Consider the following 22,849-nt stretch of genomic DNA (forward strand, 5'->3'; position numbering starts at 1 on the left):
CACAAGAATGCCATAATGAGGCACACACACAAACCAGGGTCATTATAGAGCATTTTCCACTGCTTTGACATATCCGGTGGAGCCTTGCAGTACTCTCCAGCCACATGTGCACACATGTTCATAGTATGTGCCCTGCTACACAATATGATCCTGCGGAAACAGTTGCAGCAGGAACAAAATGTGGAGGGACCACACAGCCACCCCCCCCCCATTGGCAAGGCCTCCACAGGCACAGAGTGACTCGGAAGAGGAACATCCTGAGCCTGCCCCTGTAGGCAGACAGAGGCATTCCCAGTATGTCCTGGCCTTGGCAAAGAGGCGACACACAGTACATACACTGCCACTTAAGGGCCCCAGGGACTGATCTCTGTATCTCTATGACTCATACACACAGTAAAATGGATGCCAAACATCACACCACCTATACCTGACCATGTATAGCCAGTGTATTGCTTGCATCCAACATAGTCCTCCCTCAAGCACAACCCCCACAACAGCTGCAGGAATGGCATTTTCTGATAGCATATCTATGGTATTGATCAAGCATGTAAAGGAATGGGGTGGCTAACTGGGATAGCAGAAGACAACTGACAACTCTGTGGGACAGCAGGAAGTGTATTCCCAGTAGTGCCCTACCCACACCATGCAGTACCACCCTAGTTGACAAATACCACTGCAGTACATGTGGTGAGCCAAATAACTGGGAGGGGTCATAGGTCACATGCATGGATGTCAAAGTGGGGGTCCCATACCTGCCACCAACCCCACAGAGCAGATCATCTATAGAAAACCATACAGAAATGTCTCAAAAAGGCCCCCATGTGGCGACATCCATGAAATCCCCACTCACAGACTTTTACACAGTGATATCACAGCAGGTCTGGCAGTGTCCGCATGGTTTTGAAAGTTAAGAAGTATGAAACTACAAATGTCTATGCCAGAACAATCTGACCTGTGGTCGATTCTGTTATGCCTGTACTCTGAAAGATAGGGCACACCACTATACTAAATGGGATCAAAATGTTAAGCAAATATCAGCAAAGTCTGTGCAGATGTGTATTGTGTACAGTTGTGTCACCCCCACCCCCACCCCACAGTCCCATAGAAATGCAATAATATGTTTCTAGCCTTAAGCAGCATCCAGCTGTCACCCAGAGTGATGGCACAATAGTACCAGAAAGCATTTGTCAGTAACACCCACAGTCAGCTTACTGGTGCCATCCCAGGGGTGTCTCCTACTGGCAGCCTGGGAACATATGATCATCAGAATGCACTGCCCTGCTACAGATGGCCTGCATCTGTCACACCTCACATACAGGACTCTGGAAAATGCATATGCCTTACCCACAGTGCCCTTTAGGGAGTGTCATGGGGTCCATAACACCAACATAACACAGCCCACAAAATGCAAAGAAAGTCCATGCTGATAACTGCTAGGAGCAAACCTGCCAGCCTCAGGGAGCCAGTAATCTGGACAAAGTCATGAATAATGGGGTGATGAAGGTCCAAAGAGAAGGACATCTGTGAAATACTGCTCTAATAATGTTATAAAGTTGATGGAATGATTTATATTAGCATGGAATGTCTAATGGGTACGAAGTCTGAAACTGCAATGTCAGCTGTCAGTAATATCTAACTTTAACCCTGAGTGACTTGCAAAACTCTTGGAAAACAACACTTGTTTGGGTAACCAACAAGATATACGAGTCATGGATGTGGTTATTATGTGATACTCGGTGCAGTCAATAGGCAGGGCTAGGAGTTTAAACATGGGAATGCACTCACTGCAGGCAGGCCTAACCTTGGAAGATGGCAGCATGTCTACACCCACAGAACCCTGGGCCACAGCCATGGGGAGTAACACACCCTCCCTGATCACTCACCAAATGTAACATCCTGACCCCAACATATGGCCATCCAAGCAAAATGAGGTGGGTCATACATATATGTGCAACAAACACACACCTCCAGGCTGGCCAAACAGTCTGACACACACAAGACCCTCCAAGTGCCATCAACCATTGAGGAGAACCCAATGCAAAATACTGGTAGCTATAGGCAAACATATTTGCCCAGGACACCCCCCCCCCACATATCCTATCCCCTACAAGTCTATCTGGAGTCTGCCTGTCACCCTGATCCTGTCTGACTTATATTACCCAACTGTGGACTGTAAATTAGACCAGGCCAGAACATAAATGCACAGAGATTCCACCATTGTAATATATCACCAAGGTGCTGGACCATTTCCACAGCACCAGCAGTCAATCACTTGTAGGCACACCCCTCAAAAGGCTGGATTGTGCAAGAATGCATAGCATTTGGCCCATAAACCTGGTGTGTGCATCATCCATCCTGTATTCCTCTGGTAAATCGCTGTGATGATCTGAGGAGGTATGTCACGAGGTACTGAAACAATATATGACAGTGTTAAATGTCATATGTAACAGATGTCTGCTAAAACAAGCCCTGTAACCATAGTAACCCATACATTACTGAGAGAAATTGTCACAATCACTGTATAGCCCATTGTCCCCACATTTTGATAGGCTCTTTCCAGATCTCCTGCACCAACAGGTTGAGAGGTATGGCTGTAGCACAAAACAAACTGGACTGGAGTACAACAATCCCTGGAATGGAGTCCCATGTGCTATAGAAAGACATACTGCTCATGCTCATCCATTTAGAGAAACTTCAGAGAGAAATGTCAGTAGGATCTAGGAATGAACAGGCCTTCCCCACCCAGTGCACTTCCCATTGCCCCACCTTATCAGTCCTGAGGATGTCTGTCAGCATAGAAGTCACTTTTGTTAGGCCTAGCCCCCATAAGCTCTGTGGCATGTGTGATAATTGCATAACACTATAGTGCCAATAACTAGGTATGTATGAGTTCTAATCACAGTTCTGGCAAATGTAAATGTGTGTGTTCACAACTAAAAGCTTTTGGGTCCATTCAAACCCAGTACATTTCACCTTTCCCTACTTTACAGTCCTGTAGATATCAGTCATCTTATAAGTGCCTTTCGTCAAGCCTCAACACCATAAGCTCTGTGGCACGTGCAATAACTGTGTAACACTATAGTAAAAAATAACTAGTTAGGTAGGAGTTCTGTTGTCAGTCTTAGCAAATGTACAAGTGTGTGTTTGTGACAGTTGTGTGTGCAAGACTGAAGGAGTTGTGTATTTGTTTACATGTGAAACAGTTTTATGCCATTCCCACCCACAGCACTTCACACTGCCCCACCTTATCAGTCCAGATGATGTCAGTCCCTTATCAGAAACTTTGGCCAGCTGTCAGTCCTGTAAGCTCAGTAGTATGTGTGATAAATGCTTAAGAATAGTGTACAAATGTCTAGTTTGATGGGGTTCTACTCTTGTATCTGGCAAATGTGTGTGTGAGTATGTATGTTTGTAAGCAAAAGTATTTTGATATGTTTCCCACCCACTGCCCTACTTTATCAGTCCTGCTGATGTCATTTCCCCATGTTTGCACCTTTGGCCAACTCTTAGCCCAGTAAGCTCTGTAGCATGTGTGGTAACTGTGTAACACCATGGTTCAAATAACTAATTAGGTAGGGGCTCTTTTCTCACATCTGGCAATTGAGTGTGTACATGTGTCTGTTTGTAGGACAAAGGTTTTGATAAGTTTAACACCCACTGCACTATTTTATCAGTCCTACTGATGTCATTCCCTTTATAGTTTCACAAGTGTGTAGTAGGCTAATGGCCCAGGAGCCTTTACAAGCCTAGAACATAGAAGGGCCCTGCCATTGTGACACCCAATGTTACTTCCCAGTGCCTGAATCAAGTATAGCCACTGCAGTGATCCTTGGGTTGAACTGCCTATTACCCATCCACTCTTCAAGATTTCTCTGGAATAGGGTCAGCTATGTGCTCTGCATGACATGAATGGGAAGTATATTCCAGGGCATGAGCAGTCTCTTGGTGAGGGACCTGTCCTATGAGCATGTTGTGGTGATTGTGGTACTGAAGTAGAGGTCTCCGCAGTGGATGGATTTATGTGTAGCATTTCTAAAACAGCTGGGTCAGACATGGTATGACGAAAAATTGGAGATCAACCACCATGTAGAAAAAACAAAGTCTTTATTTAATAAAAGAATGAGCGCTTTCGCGTGCATCCAAGGACACGCTTCTTCAGATTGAGTACAGAAACAATCTATCTCTCTGTATATATAGCACAGGTACAATTAATTGATTCTAATCAAGCAATTACATCTGATTAATGCATTAATTAACAAAGACATTTTCAGTATATTGCTAGCGTCTCTCAAGCATTAAGCTTGTAAACTGTCAAAATAAAAACTGACAAAAATCAAGCAAAGTATAAGTTATTATATCAAGTCCCAGCTAACAAAACAAATATGTTATTACATGAGAGAACAACCACCCAAATTGTCATAATCTATATATAAAACAAATAAACAATTCTAGCAACTAAGCAGATAAATCTGAAGGACCTAAGAAACATCTTCTAAAACATATATGCATATAACACTGAACATCAGACTGCTTGCATCAAAAAAACTTTTTTTTTAATTATTTAAAAATCATGCTGGTTGTGTTAAATAGTGTATATCTTATTACTCAATATTACCTAACATTTATTACAATGAAGAAAATATATATGAATATATAAAAATGTATATATATATATATATATATATATATATATATATAGGTATATGAAGTTATGTTTATGGACTTAAAAATAATATGAGTCTAACAGTGTGTCTAAAAATAAATGGTGCATACTGCATACTGGCACGTGTGTGTCTGAGAATCATGTACTGTGTGGTTATACCATTTTTGACATGTGTACCACTCCTTACACTTCCCCCACCCTACTGTACTAGTGCTGTTGTTTTGTCATTCACCTTAGAAGTACCTTTGGATAAGATGAAATTGTGTAAGCTTTGTGGTGCATCTGCTAACTGCATAATACCAAAATAAAATAACTAGATAGGCAGGAGTTCTACTCTCTGTATTGGCAAGTGTTTGTGGAAGAATCATGTATTGAGAAGGTTATACCATTTTGAGTTGTGTACCACCATACACATCCTAATTTAGTAGTACTGTTGATGTCATTCACCTTACAAGTACCTTTGGATGAAGTGAAATTGTGTAAGCTCTGTGGCATGTCTGATAACTGCGTAACACTATAGTAGACATAAATAGATAGGTAGGAGTTCTAATCTCAAGACCGGTGTGTGTGTGTGTGTGTGTGTGTGTGTGTGTGTGTGTGTGTGTGTGTGTGTGTGTGTGTGTGTATCATATCTTGTGTGGCTGATACCATTTGATGTGTGTACCATACATGGCAGGTGACTACCTCCTGATGTCATTACTTTATATAGTGTAGTAATGGCATCTGCCTCACATGCAGCATGTGAAACCATTGTACAGGCCATACCAGTCATCTGTACAGATGTGTATGGAACTTCCAGATGTTTGTAACCTATTAGTGGTCTGTCTGCCTTAACAATGCCCATGTATGTGATATTGTTGCCAAATAGGCCACAGTGAGTGTACTGACACATATGGCAGCATCGGGTATCATACCTGACTGAAACAGCATACTGCTACAATATCTGCTACCCTCACACTTGTCCAGGCTTGTAGGTGCAATACATGAGACCAGATGCTTGGTTTTACAAGTGAATTGTTCATCTCATGGGTCACAATAAAGGTTGGGAAAGGTGTGAACTGACATATTGCAGTCACAATCAGTATATATCAGAAACAAATGGCATCTTAACAGGAATGTATATAGATTTTATATCCACTGTATAGCAGTAATGTTTCACACATGTCTCTACCTTAGTTTGTCCAACACATTTTGCTGGTGTCTGTCTAGATGTCTTACACTGACAGGTTGTGAGGTATGCTACAGGAATGTTACATTCTCATTAGATAGGCCCCTGTGGTGACCACTGTAATGTAATACAATTAGCTCCAGCACAAGTGAGCATGCACATAAAGCAATATGGCTATTAGTCATAGTTGTGGGCATGATAACTTGCATGCCCTCCACATGCCAGGTGTATTGCCAAAGCACAACTGAACAATTCAATACTCACCAGCTTCAGTTTACTGTCCCATATGCAGACTAGAGTGACCTATGTAGTTGTGAGAGAGAAGCATTTTCAGCAGACTCACATGTGCCTTTGGCAAAGGATGGATGCAGCATTTCTGCACATTTACAGTACAACACCCAATACTACACACTTTGATGTCCTTCACCATAGAGTTGCACTTCTGTGCATTAGAAATATCCACCCACAACTGGCACATGCATGTAGATACTACACAGATACAAGTATGTCTCATACAGTAGTCTACTAATCCCCACTCGGACCTTACCTGCGCAGTCTTAGTCCATTGTGTGGGTGTCACCCTCCTCCAGCAAGAGCAGCTTTGTACCCTGTTGTTGTACTGTGATGGGTGGCCCAAGCTTGGCAAGGAGGTCCTTATTTGGTGTCAGTGGGGGCTGCATGGCTGGGCCCTCACCTGTGGCTGTGGGGTCCATGGCCACAGCAGCAGCCCTTTGCCAGGCATGGCATATGAAGTTGGTGACAGGATGCCGCACCTGCTCATATGTATCTGCGTGCAGGCCCACCTCCTTTACCCTGTTGACAGGGTCATCCTACAGGGTGGTCCTCTCTTGCAGATGTTGCTGGCTTCAGCCCAACAGTACTGTGTGGTTCTGTATTATGGCTTCCATTATCAGGTTGCATTCTGCTGGTGAAAAGGTTTCCCTCCGGTGATGTGACATTGTACCTGGTAGACACTAATAGAAAAACACATCACAGGACCCCATACATTTGGCAACAGTATGTCCAGTACTGGCACATGTACCTTGAATTCCAGCAGGCAACACTCACAAACATACCAGTAGCCACCACTCACAACCACACCATACCCCTGTAATCTATCAGCACAGTATCAGCTTGCATTGCACTCATGGTCCTGATGAGTCATATTGCCTGCAGTGAGGGCAAGTTGATTGCATAATCTGTCATTCCTCATTTAGGTCTGTGTAAATGGACAACATTAGCCATCTTCCATGCGGATGATGTGTTGGTGGTGCTGCGGCTTGGTGTGACTACAGTGTGTAATGCAGATAGTAGCACCTGCCTGAGTTCATGTATGATGCAGACAGAGATGATATGACATCCGATGGATACATGCATTTGTTGCCTTTCAGTAGTCAATATGTACCTGCTCAATAGTAATGAGGGGAGGGGTGTGAATGCATTACATATCAACCTATAGTGATGCTGAGCCAGGGGGTGATGTTTTCCCTAACCCTATCTGCAGCAGGTTGCCTGTAGCTATGTTGTGCGTGCATGTGATCTGATTGGCCACCATTACAGGTTGGGTTGGTTTGTTGCCTCTGAGATTGCAGACATATGGGAATATGGCCTTGCAATTGTTCTTGGTGGATGTCTCCAATTTGTACTCATAGTTGGCATTCTAGTAATCCACCTGTGACCTCATATGCTTATTCAGACAATGGCTAAATTGATGCCAGTTTGGTTCCTGCCCCTACTCTGCCCTGTACAGCCACTATAGGGACCAGGTCTGTGGTTTGTGTAATGCAGCTGTCTAGCAAAAGGGATTACTCTACTTTGGTGAAGGCAGGTATGGCAAGTAAGGTATTGCTGAGTCCATACAGCCAAGTATGTGTTCAATCAGTTGTTTGTAGTGGGCATGGCCACAAAGTCATAACACAGCTGGACACCTCTCCAATTTAGTAATGATAATCATGCTTATTGTACTAACCATGGCTGTGTCATGGCAATGCAAAAACCAGTAGCTGTAGAAATGTCACTCTTTTGTGTACACAGTAACTAAGATTACACATGTGTACAACATGTACAGTTTTTTAAACTGACATTTTGCATCCCATGTCTGTTTTCATGAGGTGGACACATACACCTCCTCATACTGACATATGCATATGTAATACCTCACATACATGTCTGTTCTATGTCAGTATGGCTCACTGTATTCACACTTTTGCTGCACAGTCATCCCTCTCAACCTGTTACAACAGAACATATGTAGAATGCCATGCATACATGGGTGCAATGGGACAAAATCAGTGACAGTGTCTCAATACTGCTGTAACATACTTGAGTCATTCAATAGCACAGTACCCTTTGCACTGACAGGCATCTCCCTGGTGGATGTCCAACAGTCATATGAAAGAGGGGATAAAGGCTAGGAGGGTGGTATTGAGGGTAAGAATTGTGAATGTTGGAAGTATGACTGGCATAGGGATCAGGCTAGCTGATATGATGGTCAGGGAATGGTTGATATATTGTGTGTGTGCAAGAGACCATATGGAAGGGGATTATGGCTGGGTGTATGTTATGCAGGTCACAATTGCGCTATCATGGTGTGGACTAGAGGAGGAAGGGGGTAGGGCTTCTGCTGAAGGAACAGTATGCCAAAAGTATTTTTGGAGGATGACATAAGTGTCTGACAGAGTGATGTTTCTGAATCTGTATGCTGATGGTGTAATGATGACTGTTGTTAGTGCATGTGCTATACAAGTTGGTTGTGCGATGGATGAGAAAGAGAAATGTGACATTGGTTGGATGATGTGGTAATGACTGTACCCAAGGGTGACAGACTGGTCATTGCAGCAGATGTAAATGGGCATGTTGGTGAAGGAGCAGAGGGGATGGCGAATTGATGGGTATGTATGGTGTTAAAAGGAATGGAGATGGTGAGATGGTACGGGATTTTGCAAAAAGGATGGACATGGCTGTGGTGAATACATACTATAACACGAGGGAGGAACATAGGGTGGCATACAAGAGTGGAGTAAGATGCACACAGGTGGAATATATCCAATGTAAGGAGAGCCAGTTTGAAGGAGATTGGATACTGTAAAGTGCTGACATGGGAAAGTGTATTTAGACAGCAGAGAAAGTTGGTATGTATGATGATGTTGACGATTGAAAAGAGGAGGAGTATAGGGGCAGCACCAAGGATCAAATGGTGTGAACTGGTAAAGGGTGATTGTGAGGTGGAGTTCAGGGAAGAGTTGAGACAGGCACTGGGTGGCAGTGACAATCTAACAAATATCTGGTTAAGAACAGCAGAGCTGGTAAGGGAGACTGCTAGAAGGGTGCTTGCAGTGACATGTGGATCGAGGAAGCAGTACAAGGACACCTATTGGTGGACTGTAGAAGTATTAGAGAGTATACAGAGACAGAGGTTGGGGAAGAAGGAGTTGGATTTTCAGAGAGATGAGGAAAGTAGGCAGGAGTATGAGGAGATGATGTGCATGGCAAAGAGAGAGGTGGCAAAGGCTGAGGATGGGCATATGAAGAGTTCTATGACAGGTTGGAAACTAAGGAGGGCTGAAAGGAATTGTACCGATTGGCTAGACAGATGCACTGAACTAGGAAAGATGTGCAGCAGATAAGTGTGATAAAGGATGATGAGGTATATGTACTCACAAGCAAGGAGAGTATGGTGCACATGGACAGTGTACTTTGAGAGGATGATGAATGAAGAGAATGAAACAGAGAAGGTTGGATGATGTGGGTATGGTGAATCAGGAAGTGCAATGGCTTAACAAGGAGGATGTAAGGATAGTTATGAAGAGGATGAATACTGACAAGCCTGTTGGTTCACATTACACACCTATGGAAGTATGAGGTTGTTTAGGGGAAATGGCAATGGTTTGTTAGCCAGACTGTTTACTGATATCTTGGGAAGTGTGAGGTTGCATGAGGAGTGCAAAGAAAGTGCTTGGGTACGGTGTTAAGAATGAGTTCAATGTGCATAGCTATGATAACTACAGAGGGATAACGTTGACCAGTGACAGCATGAAGTTATGAGTAAGAGTAGTGGAAGCTTGGTTACACAGGAAGGTGAGGAGTACTGGTCAGCAATATGGTTTCATGTGTGGAAAGAGCACTACTGATGTGATGTTTGCTCTGAGACTGTTACTGGTGGAATACAGAGAAGGTCAAGAGTTGCTCAGTGTCTCTCTGAACTTACAGAAAGCATATGACAGGGTGCCTAGACAGGAGTGGTGGTATTGTATGATGAAGTCATGAGTGGAAGAGATAAATGTAGGAGTGGTACAGGATAGGTACAAGGGTGGTATGACAGCACTGAGGTCTGCATTGAGATTGATGGAGATGTTTAAGATGGAGATTGGGTGACATCATGGATCAGCTGTGAGCTTTTTCTGATTTACAATAGTGATGGACAGGTTGACAGACAGGATCATACAGGAGTCCCCATTGATTATGTTGCTTGCAGATAACATTATGATCTGTATTGAGGGTAGGGAATGGCTTTTGCAGACTCTGGAGAGGTGGACATATGATCTAGAGAGGAGAGGAATGAAGGTCAGCAGCACTAGGACAGAATATCTGTGTGTGAATGGGAGGGAGGATAGTGGAATGTTGAGGATGCATGGAGTACAGTTGGTAAAGGCTGATGTGTTCAAATGACTGGGATCAACATTTCAGAGTAATGAGGACTATGGAGAACAAGTGAAGAAGAGAGTACAGGCAGGATGGAGAGGGTGGAGAAGAGTGGCAGGAGTGATTTGTGACAGACGAGTACCAGTAAACATGATATGTAAGGTCTACAAGAGGGTAGTGAGACCACCTATGTTATATGGGTTGGAGACAGTGGCATTGACAAAAAATCAGGAATCAGAGCTGCACATGACAGAATTAAAGATGTTAGTATTTGCACTGAGTGTGACATGGGTGTACAGGTTTAGAAATGTGTATATGACAGGCTTAGGCCATGTTGGACAGATATGAGACAAAGTTGGAGAGGCAGTACTACATCAGTTTGGACATGTTGCTGAGGAGGGGTGCTGAGTATATTGAGAAAAGGATGGTAAGTATATAGCTGCCAGGTAAGAGGCAGAGAGGAAGACCTCAGATAAGGTTTCTGGTTGTGGTGAGAGAAGACATGCAGGTGGATGGTGTGATTGAGCAAGATTCAGAAGACAGGCAGAAATAGCAACAGATGATCCACGGTGGCAATCCCAAATGGGAAAAGCCAGAGGACAATGAAGGGGGCGTTGTAGATTTGGCAAGGATTTGACAGAAATAACACAACTCTATGCGTAAATGACTACAAATATGAGGCACACATATGGTCAGTGTGCAGAACTCTGGACAGTTGAATGGTATGAGCTCAGTATATAACATGCAGTTCAACACACACACCATCTGTAGCAGTACTTTACTATGCAAATACCATGTGTAGGTGTCTCACATTTCCAAGACAAACAAGTATATCCTAGTTGTATTCACAAGTAAGATATGAATATGTACAACATCCCAGTAGCTGGCATAGCATTGTCAAAATCAGTACTGTTCAACACGCATGCACTCCAGTATTAGTCATACATGAGCCATCCTTTTCTGGGGCCTTACCTATTACCTATGTCACTGCAGACAGACCCAAATGCTATGGCCATAGGTTGTGATCACCAATATATTAATGCAGGAATCTTTGTTGAGACGTATATGTTAAACTTCCACTTTCCCATTCTTACATACCCCCTACTGCAGTCCATTACATGTTTACTTGTTCAACATACCTGTCTTTGTATTTTTCCAAGTGTCTGTGGTTATATGCTATTTGTTTTCTTTTCCTCAGTTTCTCACTCTCCCTCTCCCACACATGTAGGTTGTACATCTGTTTTGCATAGGCAGCAGCTTTCCTTTTGTAGGTAATGCTCATGAGCAGCTGATGGTCTGTGCACCAATTATTGTCTCCCACTTGCTAATTGCATGCAGAACAGCTGTGTCATTATTCCTATAGACAATGGCATGGCTATACACTGCTATAACTGGGTACATCATGTGGGTGTAGTCCCTTTAACTTGCCTGTGAGGGGGACTTCATGGAGGTGTGTAAACAATAGCATCACAGAGCGCATGTCATGTTACTCACTATACACATACTTTGGAAACTCACACTATGAGCTCTGTGCCTCCTGTGATGACTGCATAATACTGTACTACCACTAACTAGATGAGTAGGGATTTTAAACCAAACACTGGCAATTGTGATTTTATGTGTCTGTAAACAGTATTCTATGAGTGTTGGATGAACACAATACCCTCTGTGTGTGTGTGGAAATTACATATCTGAGGTGTGTACCACCCACTACAATTACCGTAGTCCACTGTACAAGAGGTGCTGATGTCAGCCACCATACACTTACCTGTATACACCCCTCAGCTCTATAAGCTACGTATCACATGCAAAACCTGTTATACAGACCTGTCAATTGTGTACATCTGTACCCTGGATGTGACACACTCAATGTGTTACCACACTGATATACCCCTTGTAGTCTGCATGGACACATCCTGCTGATACACTGACACCTAGAAGACAAACAGAATACATTATGGAGACCGCATGCAGTCATTAATAACAATAATGCATTATGGCTGACAGCTACACACTGATGTGTAACCATTAACCATGCTGGCTGTCTACACTACACAGCATTGCATTGTTAAACTGTACTAAGTTCTAAGTTCACCCTGTGTATCAGAACCATATTTGCATGTCCCTGCATCAATGGTATGGATGACAGAGATATGGCACAGGTATCATCATATGCACAGCGGGTGGTGTGGGTTTGCCAGAGGCCTAGACTGGGCCATTTGGTTGACATCATGTGTGTGTGTTTGGGGGTTGTATGTGAGATTGGCTGTGCTGAGGTGGTCTGTGTAAGTCTGGAGGTTACCTTGCTGTGATGGTGATGTGTGGGCATGTGTGTATGGATGTACACAGTCAAACCATGTGACTGCCCTACACAGTGGTATGTTGAAAAGCTGTGGACCATACATGACAGGGTGTACAGTTCACCATCTCCAGCCATGGACATGGGAACTGTGCCTGCCAGGGGACATATGGGCACCACCAGGCCCAAGACCAGATACAGTACTACTCCACAATGGTGACTGGCATCTGCTGGATTTGCATCCCATTTGGGACCACCCAGGACTACGTGCCAATGGCCTGCTGTGTTGTGGAGAGCAACCCCCTGTGGTTGTGCTGCTGGTACTGCCACTACAGGAGTGAGAAGTTGGATGGCCACGTGGACCCTCAGCTGTTTGTGGTGCTGTCTCACATCCACGTGGCCGATGGCCAACTCCCACCACATGCTCTATCATAGACATTCCACATTCAATGATTGACATGCCATGGTCGAGAATTCCCACCATCTCACCCAACTGTCTATCCATGACCTCAGCATAATAATGGTGGGCATCAGCAATATCATGGAGATTGTCATGCAAAGCAGGAAGACTAGCATTCACAGCCCTGAGAAGTTGTCTAGTGTTACATTCACTACGTGCCTGTGCCTCCATGATGGTCCAAAACATGCATCTGGTGACACTTGCTGTGGCACTTGTGACAGGGGCATGTCGGGCAGCAGGCCCCCTTCAAGCACCCCTGCCTGTCCACCTGTGTGGGACCTCACCTGTTCTCTGGCTATGGCTGGTGTCTACAGACACACTTGCCATAATCACCACACTTGCCTGTCCCATGCCACTACCAAACTGTCCATCATCTATGGCCACCGGTAATTGGGTACATGTGGGCATTGTATCTGTGTGTGGGACAGAGTGGACAAGAGTGGGATGCCAATCAATGGCACAGATTCAGCCCCAGACAACCCAGCTTGTGCCGCATTATTGCTATCATCATTGCAAGAGTCTGCAGAGACACTGACATCAGTTCCCAAGCAGGAGGGACCCCGACCCCCATTGCCACCTGTGGGGGAAGGCAATAAATGTAACTTAATACCTGTACATTATGGTTGGCTGCCATACACACAGACACACATACAGGCACATAGAGGTGAGCAGGCACAAAGCTATTACACAGACCTCACATTACCCAAAACGTGACATGCATGACACACAGTGACCTCATCATCATGCATTGCAGCCCTTCTCAATCCTTGTTACTAACCATATACATATATGGGATGCATGAGTGCTGTTAATAGGTGATGTCCATTCACTTAGCACACACTGCACCCATGTACACATAATATCTGTTAACCTGTATATCACAGTGGCAACTACTGTAGACCATACCTCGTAACTGTACAAATCATTGAAGAATGTGTAGATGTCTGGCACATATGTTTGCTCTGTCCATCACAACCTCTTTGTGTTTGTCTGACACATAATTGGGATCATATGACCTAAAAACAGAGGTAGTTAACTTCACGGCACCCATGTAATTGGAGAACAGCTGCATGACTGCTGAATCATACACTAATGCCCTGTACAAACACGTACACAAATGCATGGATCTCGCCATACCCAATAGAATCAAGATGCTCTCCTCCAAAAAAAAGGAAGTCAATCTGGTGGTCCCCTGCCATAAACAAATTTTACAACGGAAGGAGGAAACTGATGTGGAATAAGATGAAGTCCCAAGACTGGAAAAAAACTCCCTTATCAGCCTCAACAAAAAGTTGAGATCCCTCATCAAATCCTCTAAATCTTGCTATAACAGAATTGCAGCAGATAGTAAAGACAACCACAAGGCCTTCTATAGTTATGTAAAGAATCTCCACGGCAATACCTAGATTTTCTTGGAGCTATTGCACAATGGCACCTCCTATACTGAGCCAACAGATATTGCCATTATACTGGCCAACAGATTCATTGCCAACTTTACCCTTCTCTCCCCCACCAAAGGACCAATCAAATACCAGTAGATTGCCAGGCACCCAGTATTACTGCTGCATAGGTTAAAACACCACTGTTCAAGGCCAAGTATACAGCTTCTATGGGACTTGACAATATCCCTGGCAGTGTTCTACATGAACTACAGAGTGAACTGGCACCTCACCTAAGTGCCCTGTTAAATCACAGTCTCACCTCAGGCTTTGTACCTACTGAATGGTGCACTGCTACAGTCATCCCTTTCCACAGTGGAGGAGCAACTACACACCCTGGGAACTATCACCCCATTAGCCTGATGAGTCTTATATGCAAAGCTATGGAATGCATCATTATGGACTTAATAAACAAGGATATAGGGAATCTCCAAACTCTGGATCCCACAGTTTGGTTCTGTGAAGGGTAGATCATGCCTGTTTAACCTGGTCGACTTCTTTGAGTCAGTCACCAGAGGTATGGATGAAGGCAAGTTGGTTCATACAGCCTACTTTGATCTGGCCAAGCCTTTGATGCCATTCCCCACTCAAGAATCACAGAAAAACTCACAAAGCTAAGCATCAACTGCTATATTACTAGGTTGGTTGCAAACTGGCTCACAGATAGAACCCACAGTGTGAAAGTAGCTGACTCCAAGTCAAACTGCTGACCAGTTATGAATGGAGTCCCACAGGGTTCAGTCCTGGGTCCTCTCCTGTTTGGTATCTACTTCTCTGAAGTCCAGGCCAACACAAAGGGACTCTGGTTGATAAAGTCTGCAAACAATTGCAAGTTGCATGCCATAATTAACTCCTCAAGTGATGTTGACATCCTAGAAAAAGGCCTCAATGAGACCAACGACACAAAGCTCCAGATGGTCACGGTGTAAGCATTCTTTAAGGAAATCAGATGTGCTCAAAAGATCTTCAGGCTGTTTACCTTCACAACAAGACTACAATACTATCTAGAAGGTATATTTGTTTCCAGCTTGGAGCCAAGTGTTGCCATTTCTGAACATTGCTATTCAATCTCACCACAGCCCCTTGGTGCTCACCAGGCACACGTCAAAAGTAACATCTCGTGGGTGGAGCCTAGCTGGCCAACTGAGAGCAGTGAATTTTGAGAGCTCCATAAACTAGTATAATAATATAGGAAATTGTTATTATTTTCAAGTTTAAAACATCAGAAATCTATAGATAAACTACTAAACTACATAAATATCAATTTTAGTGGAGATATACGAAACATTCCCCGTCAGGTAACTTGGAGATATACTGAGTCACTGAATATGAACAACTCAAGGAATTCTCATCCAGATGCTGCTTTGGAAAAAGAACTGCAGTTGATGACATCTACCTTACAGGAACTATCTTTGAAGAAGGATGACTTTAAAAATTACTTAGAAAACCTCAAATTAAATTCTCAAAAACAGACTGATACTCTTAAGGAACTTTTACAGCAACACCATACAAAAATAACAAATAGAGAGAGTCCTCTAAATGACATTGAAAGGAGACTCAAAGAGGAATAATTCCAAAAAGAATTTTTGCTTAAACAGAATACATGGCTGCTTAACAAAATATATGATTTAGAAAACAGGGAAAGGAGAAACAACATAAGGATATTTGGTCTGCCTGAAAACACTGAAGGATAAGACATTGTTTCACTCTTAACAACCAGATTCCTGAATTTTTAGACTTGAAAGAGGTGCTTTCATTTGGAATTGAAAGGGTGCATAGAGCACTGAGGAAACCTACTTCTAACTCAACAAATACTCCACCTAGATCCATAGTTATAACATTTCTTTCATTTCTGGACAAGGAACTAATATTAAAATCTGTTTGGAGAAAATCACCCTTAAAATACAATCAAAGCCTGATAAGGTTTGACAATGATTATTCTTCCAGAATACTAGCACAAAGGAAAAAAGTCTGGCCAGTAATAAAACTGTTGAAACAAAACAACATTAAAGCACAGCTCGCTTTCCAGCCAAAATAAAAATACTTGTTGCCAGTGAGATGAGAACCTTTAATGACTTAGAAGATGCTGCTATATTCATCAAAAACAACCACATAGTGTCTATCCCAGAAGAAATGGAATGGATGGCCCCTACTCTTAAAAGAATAAAAGAAACACATACTTGGACTAATGCTAGAAAGAAGAAACAAAAAACTGATTCCAAGATAGCTGTCCCAAAAAAAAAATAACTCTTACAACTACATCTCTCAAAGTATCAACTGATATGGTACATCACTTGCCATCTGTTTTTATTTTAAACAAGGAGGGATTCTTAAACAACAGAGAAACAGTAATGATTTATTCAGAATGTTCAAGGAGTCCACTAATTCTTCACAAACAAAGGTAGGTCAAGATGGGTTATGATTTGCATTATATATATAAGCCACACAAAGCAACATATCATACAAACATAGAAGTTTCTATTCCCCTACTTGAACTCAATGAATACTTATCTTGTTCATTTTCATTGATTTTACTTATATCAATTTAAGTAATTAATTAACTAATTCAACAAGATACCATTCATCAGAGTTCAGACTCAAATGTAACACATTAACATCATATATATTAGCAGTAACAGTAGACTGTTTTGAAAAAAAAATGCTGCCATGGGAAACTAATGCCTTCTTCAAAGTATGATTTAGAAATGTCATGTATATTCTGGTTAAATAATAGTAGCAAGCTCTTAGTACAAATGTCATTATTATTCTGTCTGAATGTAGTTAATATCAATTATGGCAGGTATCATAGCTTTGAGTGCTGTTTGATCAATCTTGATATGGTGTGCATGTATGCAGCTGTGTCTGGCAGCTAGTACAGCTGTCATTATTATTCTGTCTAAACATAATTAATATCAATTATGGCAGGTATCATAGCTTCGAGTGCTGTTTGATTAAGCCTGACATGGTGTATATGGATGCAGCTGTGTCTGGCAGCTGTTATATGCTGCCATTTTCATTTCCAGGAAGCTGTGGGTTGCTGCTTGTGATTGAAGTTTACTGATGCTTGTGTATTATGAAGAGACATTTGGTGTTTTAGCCTGGATCCAGGGGAATGGGGTGGATAGAACTGTGATTTGGGATATTTTGGCAGAGAATGGTTTGTTTATATGACTGCTGAGTGAGAGGTGGAAGGGCTGAAAGAATGTATTGTCTTTTGTTGTGGCATCTTGTTGGGAGTTCTTTTTTTATCTGTTTGCTTTCTGTTCTTTTCCTGGCTGCTGCCTCACTAAAAGGGAGGGAATTTAAGCTTGAAGTTGCAGTGAAGTGAAGCTTTGCTTCATGTGCATTGCAAGCCTCTGGCATGCAATACACAGACGCACTAACAGAAACAGATGCTCCCAGGTTGCTATGGTAATGGAGACAAAGTGACGATAATGCTTAACAGCCCTGACGATCCTCCAACATGATTCTCGGCAAATATGTTTTTGGTTTAAAAAAAAATATATAATAAAAGGGCTGTATTAAACCACATGTACACATATTGATGGTCTCCCAACACGTTTAGCTCATTAAGTTGATTCTTGATAAAAAAACACATTAAAGACTTACATAAGAGTGGAAATCTGAGTTATTGTGAAAGGCTAAGAGCACCTGGTCTTGTGCAGTACCCTTTGCAGTGGTTTGGAGGGTGAGCTTGCTCAGACGTGTTGGGCATATGGGGTTAGCTGATTCTAGGGATGTTTGGGGTTGCTGCAAAGTGCCAGAGAGTCATCATATTTCCTTTGTGGAAATATCTGTGGGAATGGGAGGTGTGTTGAGTGGTTCACTGGCAGAGTAGCCACTCCATGGAACAGACTGGTAAAATGGAATAGGACAAATATTAGTTTGGATATTTTAAGAACAGCCTGGAAACATACCACATGAACTAGTGAATGGTATTCTGGCAAAACTGGATGGGTATTGTTGCCCGTGATTGAAATACAGGTATGTGTGTATGTAAGGATGGAAATATACTTACAACAAATAAAAAACTAGAAGGGTCTCATAATTTAAAGTCTATGGACTGTATAAACATGCTTGGAAGGAGCTAATGATAAGAATAAACAGTACAGCCTGCGGTCTCTCAAATAACTAAGCAACAGCCAAAAAAAAAAAAAACACACAATAGTTACGTAATGTATGATTTTAATAAATCTAGACATAAATATATATAATCATTATATAACATGAAGCAGTCTGATGAATTTAGATATTAAAGACAGGATTTAATAACATAGGCTTGTGTATAATAACTACTATTTTAACTTGTCATAAATAACATGCACCAAGGTAACTAATGTTTTATAAATGCCATCAAACTGACAAAGTTGTTCAAGACAAACAACAGAAGCCTGAACTTGAAATGTCACAGAATTTAGCAATCATTTTCTGAACAAATAGTATTAAATTGACAATAGCTCATTACAGCCGAGTGATGTCTCCAGGCGTTTCTGCAGTTACACCCTACTGCTCCTCTAGGTGTCAAATATTGCCTGTTCATATTTGCATTAATAATTCCTAAACCATGTTACATACAAGGTATCAGAAAATTTTATCTTGAAGCATACATGATAGCAAACACAATTGTATTGATATATGACCTCTGTCAATGGGTATTTGTTAAAAATGTAAGGCGGTAACTTCAATTTTTAAATGCTGAAGCTACACCCACTATGAGTTAAAGGTACGCACTCAAAAGAACTCTACTGGAGGGAATGAGATAGATACTCAGTTTAATAAAACGAGCTTGAGTATAATAACACTACTGCTTTAACTTGTCATAAATGACATACACTATATTGAACATCTAGGGGAAGCATGATGATTTTCTCATATAAGTAAATGTGCATAACAAGCATATAATTGCTTTAACTTGAATTGTGGTTTTGTAGCACATCTTGACCAAACATAATACTTAAGCTGTTACCAAGGTAACTAATGTTTTATACATGACATCAAACTGTCAAAGTTGTTCAAGAGAAATGATAGAAGCCTGAACTAGGAATGTCATAAAATGTAACAATCACATTCTGAACAAATAGCATTAAATTGACAATAATGACTCAGTTTAACCTTTGGTGATTACACAAAATAGAATGCTGCCATTTAAATCTAAAACCTATCAGTATATGCCATAAAATGGCAATTTATGAATATGGAAAGAGAACTTATAATCATTAATCACAATAAGTGAATTTGTTGTTTTTAACCTATAATTTCATTAATTTTATAATAAGAAATGACAGATATGAAAATCCTTATGTGTAGGAAATGGGGGGAAGAGGGATGCACTGATAATTAAAATGCACTAACTTTCATCAATGTTTGCATAAAACAAACTTGATGCTTTAAGTAAGTTAGCAACAAACAAAGTGATTACTTAAATGTTGGCAAACAATGACATATAACTTCTGATATATCCAGTAAAACACATTGTATTATAAACATTATGTATAAATATTATTACCATCTATTTATATTAAGTAATAAGTTTTGAAAGACTTCATCAGTAAGGGTGAATATGTTAAACAACTGTGTGCTATAATATTTTACTGAGGTTTTATATATGATACATCCTACTTTACTTTGATTGAATTGCTTGTCATCTACCTTTCATGTAAATATTAATTACTTATACAATAAGTAGACGTTTATATTGTATTAAAATTCAGTATAATCTACAATAGTACTATATCTGTTCAAAATAATATAAATATTGCTTATTCATATTCCAAATATTCTCTATATGATAATTCAATTTATGAAGCTCAGATGTTCTGGATTGTCAAGGTATGAGTGGTAATCTGATGGACTTAAGTGTATCCATCAGATTAGGAATGATTTTCATTCCATGGCTAATTGGGATCTTAGTTTTGTTAACATTTATTAATTTAAATTTATTTCACAAAAACATTTTTAGTATACCTGTCCAAAACATTACTTTGTTGGTAAACACTCAAAGTATAAAACTGATAATTTCCTTTAAAAGCTCAAACATATACTTTATAGTTATCAGAAGAAAATGTTTAATAGTCACAATAAAACAAAAAATACATAGTCTAAAGATGGATTTAACTTTATTATCTCTAAATATCAATGGTTTAAACAATCCTAGCAAGAGATCAAATCTACTGAAATATTTAAAACTGAATAAAGCACAAATTGTCTTCCTTCAAGAAACTCATTTCAAAACAAATGACAATTACAAATGGAATCCTAAGGAATATATTATATTGGCACAATCCACTTATAAGACAAAGACAAAAGGGGTAGCAATTTATGAAAAGCAAACATGATTAATGCAAAAATCATTTATAAGTATGAAGATAAAGAATGCCTTATGGCATTAGTAATACTTAAATATAATAACTGAATATGGACCCTAGACAATCTATACTGGTTCCCAGGCATTGGCTCAGGAACTGTTAAAAAAACACTTGGAATTCATTTTCAATAATTATGAAGGCAATTTAATATTAGGAGGAGATGTTAATTGTATATTTGATATATCTGAAACTACAAAAAAGACCACAGTGTAAATCTGCTATATCAAAAGCTTTAAACAAGTTGGTAGAATCATTTCATCTTGTAGATACTTTCAAATTTAAAGAAAATAAATCTTTGTTGTTTTCCCATTAAGATCACAGATTTGGTACCCAAACTAGAATAGATAAAATAGTTGCTGCCTATGACTTACACTCTAAAATCATTAATTTCTCAATCACTCCCTGCCCCTTTTCAGACAACATTTCATTGATACTAAAACTTCAAAATGGGTACAAACCATTAATCTTTATCTCCAGAATTCCAGCATATATAACTAAAATTAATGAGATCAATTATTATCTGAATTACAGTTATTCTTAGATATTAATCACACCACAGGGATAAATAAAATAATGATATGAGATTCATTAAAAGCTTACATATATGGTAAAACGCTAACTTCATATAAAAAAAATCAGAGAATGGGATTCTGAATTATTAGATCTACAATCCAAACTTTTGTCTTTAAAAGCTGAAAAAAATCAAAATCATTTGTTGATGAAAAAAAGGTTAAAGTATTAAACAATAAATACAATGAAATTTTAACACATAAAACTAGTTTAGCTTTAAAGAAACTAAAAATTAATACCTTGGCCACTTCTCCCAAATATCTACATAATTTATCCACAAGAATCAAAATACAATCAAAAGCTAATAACATTGAAATTATCTTCCATGAAAAGAACGGGAACATGTCTCAAGATATAGGTGACATTCTTGATGCCTATAGAAATCATTATATGGAACATTTCCAAAATGAAAATATACATATTGATCAATTAAATCTAGATGAAAAATGTTCTAATAAAAAAATACCAGAAAAATTAAAACTAAATCTGCAAGCACCCATATCCAACAAAGAAATTACAGATACAATAAAAGAGGGTAAAAATAATAAAGCTCTAGGTATAGATGGCATAATTAAGTAAATATATAAACTTTTTCCTTCAAAGATACTATCCCTCTTCCACAAAACTCTATTACAAATTCAGTCACAAGGTTTAATACCACCATCTTGGAAATATTCCTTAATCACACCAATCATAAAGGAAAACAAATCCCCAAACCTCTGTACCTCATATTGACCTATATCATTATTAAATAATGTCTATAAGATATTTATGACAATATTAACTAACAGAATGAAAATACCACTATCCAAAACAATAAATAATAATCAAACTGGATTTATATATTATAGACATACACATGACAATATTAAAAGGATAATTTATCTTATAGACTATGTTAATAAAGAAAATAAAGAAACATTCATAATTGGCTTAGATATAGAAAAAGCCTTTGATTCCCTAAACTGGGACTATTTATTCAAAATTCTGCTGTTATTTGAACTTCCTCCTTTTGCTCATATATATATATATATATATATATATATATATATATATATATATACACACACAAATAATTTAGTGTATGTTAAGCTAGGCCCTTTCACCTCTAAGTCTATACATATAACAAAGGGTGCTAAACAATGATGTCCCATGTCACCGATTCTATTTGCTTTGGCTGTTGAAATATTGGCAGATTCAATATGTAACAATACAAAAATCAAAGGAGTAGATGTTTATGAACA

This window comes from Protopterus annectens, chromosome 11.part0 (genome assembly GCF_019279795.1).
Source record: "Protopterus annectens isolate FY-2018-M chromosome 11.part0, PAN1.0, whole genome shotgun sequence".
NCBI lineage: Eukaryota > Metazoa > Chordata > Ceratodontiformes > Protopteridae > Protopterus > Protopterus annectens.